The 5093-nt window shown below is 48.7% G+C and overlaps 1 protein-coding gene across 2 annotated transcripts in view; it reads left to right on the top strand.

Annotated features, from left to right (window-relative positions):
- Window positions 1-5093, top strand: part of EFL1 (elongation factor like GTPase 1) — a 384491-nt gene that overhangs the window by 225060 nt on the left and 154338 nt on the right. The gene's annotated exons all lie outside the window — the stretch shown is intronic.

The raw sequence follows: 5093 nt of genomic DNA, 5'->3' as shown, positions 1-5093 counted from the left end.
GGAGAGGCGCACCTAGGCCAAGGGTTAGTGAAGAACTAGTTAGGGAACTTCTGGAGGGACTGGATGTATTCAAATCAGCTAATCCGGACGATCTCCACCCTAGAGTACTGAGGGAATTAGCTGTGGTCATTGCACGACCCCTGGCACAGCTTTACGAGCACTGATGGTGGTTTGGTGCGGTGCCAGAGGACTCCCCCCTCTATTTTGTCTCCTTAAATTCTTTTGTTTCTCTTTTTTTTCTTTCTTTCCATTTCTTTTTCTCACCCTTTCATTTCTATCTTCTCTTTTTCTCATCTTTTTTTCCCCTCTTCTCATGTCCTCCTCTCTCTCCTTTTTTTCTTTTCCCTCTTTCTATTTTTTTTCCTTTTTTCTTTCTTCCCTCCCCTCCCATCACAATATGCTTAGCAAAAAAAGAATACACAACAACAAAGGTAGCATATGAAGTTTTATTGTCACCAAGTTTAGAATTATTTTTTTAAAAACTTTTAAAAAATTATTTACTGTAAGAAAAGCAACATTTATGACTTACCATATGACTATGCAGTGCATCCTGCCATGTCATCCCCTCCCCCCCCGCCACCGCTACCCTGGTTTTGTTTTTCTGGCACGCTGGCACTCTAACACCTTACAAGGTAGAAATTGCGGGGTTTTTGGCACTCCAGCCAAAATACATTGCCTACCCCAGCCTAGCAGATCCCATTAAGCATCTTTGTGATGCTTAGCTTCAGTTCTGCAACTGTTGCTTTTTGTCTCCAGAGATAACATCGTTAACAACCGTATATGGAGATGAGAGATAACAGATCTGTTTACCTACCTATCAGCCTTATTGTCTCTCTGCAAGGATTCTGTGTACACAGAATCAAGCCCTTAACTCACTCTAAATATGCAAAGTTTCAAGAAGTTAAAAGAATAGAGGATTGTTGGGGTGGAGTAGATCTGGGCAAGGAATCATCATCTAGAAATAAATGCAAGGAGGGAGAGGCAGTAAAAACAAAATAGAAACCTTTTGAGCACAGTATTCCAGAAGTCTTGAGGCATAAGTTTCTGAGTATAGCCTCTCCATTGATTTGAGATCTAGTGAGGGAATGATTTAACAGAAGGGAAAACTTATCATGGCAGCAAGCCTGCCAGGACATAAGAGAGACTCTGTTTGGGAATATTTTAATGAAGGTTATATATCCAGAGAGAATCCCAGCAGGGTGCAGGGCCTGGGGCAAAGAAGCCTGTGTGGGACCCCCCTCCTTACATGAGGCCATGACATCTCTGCCTGGCTCTGCAGGGCCCCCCCAAAGTGCAGGGCCCGGGGCAGTTGCCCCAATTCTCTCTCACACACCCCCAGGAGGCCCTGGTTATATCAAACAACAAGAATGCACTTTTTGTAGAAAACAATAATTAAATAGAGGCTTCCAGACCAGTGATTTAAAACAAACCCACCCTGGAAAAAGCTAACTGCAATTTTGGGAGAATCTGTCATGATAACTGCAGTTAATTCAGAACCTTATACACACAAAGTTTTTTTTTTCCTTCAATGTGCATTACTCTGACTATATCAGGCCTGAATTTCATTTGACACTGTGTTGCTTGTTTTCATTTGACATTATGTTGCTTGCTTAGCTTCTCCTGAAGTTCATCAGGGTTCCCTAGTCTTGACAAAGGGATTGTCTACATTACAAAGTTTCTTCCAGCCACAGCAGCTGCTACAGGAAAGACACCCAGAGCAATTCATCATGAATAAGGCTTCTGGCAATTCTTCACAGCTCCACTGTAGCACAAGATAGTACTCTCCCTTCCAATGGGCCTTCTGATTCCTGCAGCAAATGAGGGAAGGGTCCTACAGATAAGAATCTCTTTCACTACAGAATTCTGATTGGTTCCCTGAGCACTGTCTGCTCTGTATACTACTGAACAGGGGTCCTGTGGAGCCATATTATGTGACCATGTAATTAAAATTTGTATTATAATGTATATACAGCAGACAACAAAAAGCAAACTTGCACAGACAACCTTAACTCTAGCATTCCCTTACTCTGAGTAGACAGAGTTAGTCTGAAGTCTGGCAGAAGGCAGGGCAGTGTGTCACTTTAAATACTACTATGTTCAAAAAGGCCAAAGCTTTTGTAGACAACAGCCTACTTCATCAAATGCTATGCTACATCTGATAAAGTAGGTTGTTACCTACACAAGCTTGGGCCTTTCTGAACACAGAAGTCTTTAAGGTGATATCTTGCCCTGCCTCCTACCCAACTTTAAGGCCGCAATATTGACCACCCAATGTTCTTTTAATGTAGCTTTTTATTTAATAACTAGCCAATTGCCAGTGACGAATGATGGGGGGCAGGGGCAGGGGCTGGGATGGCATGCCACCACCTAACACCCCATGCTGGCACTGTTTGGCCTCTTGCAGGGAATGGGGTGGGGGAGCCGAGGCCAGCACTGCTGGTCCCAGCTCCTTCACCCCCTGTCCAGTCCTTGGCGTGGCTTCAGAATCATGGCAGCACTCCCCCATGCTTGGAGCACTCTGGCTGACGGAAACCTCCAATTTAATCAGGGCACAAATAAAGCATGACAGATAGACAGACAGACAGACTTAGGCTTTTATAATATTAGAATTATTACACAATGATCCTACTGTGGGCCTATGAAGCACTCCATTAGTAACCTTTTGCCAGCTGAAAATTAACCATTTATTCTTCTTTGGTTTCTGTTAGTTTCCAATAAGAAGAATGTTGCATCTTACTCCCCATCAAATTCATTTTATTTACAGCTCTTGAAATTAACTTTGCAAAAGCCTTTCTTGAAAATCCAAATACATTTTTATCACTGGTGCTTCATGCCAGCCTTAGGAAAATGTTTTCATTACCTCCTTAACAAGTCATGCTATAGCAGGGGTAGGCAAAAATACGGCCTGTGAGGCCATTCTATCCAGCCTGTGGGGTTCCTAAAAAGTTTAGAAAATTAATATTTGTCTGTCTTTGGTTCCTGTCAAAAATGACAGGAACCAAGGGTAGCAGGACCCAGGGGAAGCCTGGCAGGCTCCCGCAAAAGCACGGTCTGCACAGCCATGTCCACCTAGACAGAAGCTCCAGCAGGGCCTTCTGGCCTGGGACCATGCAGCTGCACCACGCCAGAAACCCACGTAAGGGGGGCGGGGGGGAGGACTGGGCAGGGAAGCAGCCCAGGGAAGAGCTGCCCCTCACCCACCCCATGGTCAGCGCTCCCTGCTGCAGCTGTTCGCAGCCCGCGCAGGGCTGTTCTGAGCAGGCACAGGCAGCCCCAGGTGGGCTGTGAGTGGCTGCAGTACAGGGCGCCAGCCACAGGATGGGTGAGGGGTTGCTTTTCCCCCCCATCCTCAGCACCAGCTTGTAACCTGGCCCTGCTGCCAGCCTGGGCCCCACACTGGCTCCAGGCTCACCCATCAGGGCTGCACCACGGCAGCCGCAGCCCCCCACTTGTCACACCAGGCAGCGTTTGGTGCCGCTGCCTGTCCAGAGTTTGCGCGCAGGTCAACCCAGAGGCAGCGGTGGCAAACACTGCCCAGCACGGCAAGCAGGGGGGCCACAGCTGCAGCCCCCCCAGCACAGGCCCGATGGGAGAGCCCAGAGCCAGCGCAGGGTCCAGGCTGGCAGTGGGGGTGGGTTACAAGCTGGTGCTGAGCACGGGAAAAGTGGCCCCTCCCCTGCCCTGGGGCCAGCGCCCTGGGCTGCAGCCATTTGCAGCCTGCATGGGGCTGCCTGTGCCTGCTCAAAACAAAATGAGGGCAGGGAGTACATGGCAGGATGCCCTGCTTGTGCTCCTTGTCCCCCACCCCTGCTGCCCCATGCCCCCACCCAAAGCTCCTGCCCCCCAGCCCAGGATTGATAGCTGTCAGCAGCTACCTAGAACCTGGGCCAGCTGCAAACATCTGTTGCCTCTCTGCCCCGGGCCCTGCCTGCGCCTGCTCCGGACAGCCCTGTGCGGGCTGCGAGAGGCTGCAGCAGGGAGTACCAGCCACGGGGTAGGGGAGGGGCTGCTATTCCCCATGCTCAGCACCAGCTTGTTCCTTGCCATGGAGCAGGGTGTTAAGGCTGCATGCTGCCCCTCACCTGTACCATGGGGCTGGGGGGGCACTGGGAGTAAGTGGGTGCACAAGGCCCACACTGGTGTCCCAGGCAGTGTCAGCGGAGCCCAAAGCAGGGTGGCAGGAATACAGGGTCCCTGCCAACAGGGGCCCTAAGAAGCAGAGCCAGCTCCCCCCTCCCTCTGCTGGTGCAGCCCAGCCAGGCTCCACAGACTCCTGCCAGCCTGCACCCCACTTTGGGCCCCACCAGTGTTGGCCCCGAGACATTGGTCCCAAGACATTGGGACATGGGTCCCAAGATGGTGACCAGGTGGCAGGGCACTTGTCAAGGGGCAGGGCTACCCATGCAGCCCTCAACAGCTTGCCAAAACTGGGTAAGCGTCCCTCTGCCTGAAATAATTGCCTGCCCGTGTTATAGTAAAGGTTTTTAACAGCTTAACTCTCACGTTAGAACACTGTAGATAGTAAAAAAGATAAGCTGCATGAGTCATTCAGGTAACCTAAACACTGAAAAGCATAAAAACATTTCTATTAACTCAACCAGGAATCCTGTAAACTTTTTAATGCTAGGAATTTCCAGACTCATGTTTAGATTTTTCACAGACACTTTTCCTTGGTTTCTGGTTAAAACTACGAAATTCACATGCAAAAAACTTCACCAATGTGGGATTAATACCTGCCCTGCATCTCTCACACACCCTTTTAAAAGATTAGTTTAATTCCCTAAACATGAAAGTTGTGAAAAAAGCCTTGGACTGTCACAAGAGGGTCTCTTACTTTTCATAGAGAATATAAGTGAACAGGAAAGCTTAGAAGAAAGGGAACAGAGATACAATGACACTCCCATACTGCACAGCTATGCCATGCTACCATCACCTTTGTGGTGAAGGCAGAAGGAACTGGGACTATAATGGTACAGAAAGAATACCAGAGATGCTAAGTCCACTGCTATAATCTTACTCACTTAACTGCATTCTGCGCAGCATCACTGAACAAGGGAGTATTTGCTGTTGGTTCATAAAGGGATAGATTAGGT

This window comes from Gavialis gangeticus, unplaced genomic scaffold (genome assembly GCF_001723915.1).
Source record: "Gavialis gangeticus isolate Ggan-Ray unplaced genomic scaffold, GavGan_comp1, whole genome shotgun sequence".
Taxonomy (NCBI): Eukaryota; Metazoa; Chordata; order Crocodylia; family Gavialidae; genus Gavialis; species Gavialis gangeticus.
The sequence above is the reverse complement of the archived record's forward strand: the minus strand, read 5'-3'. Positions and strand labels throughout refer to the sequence as shown.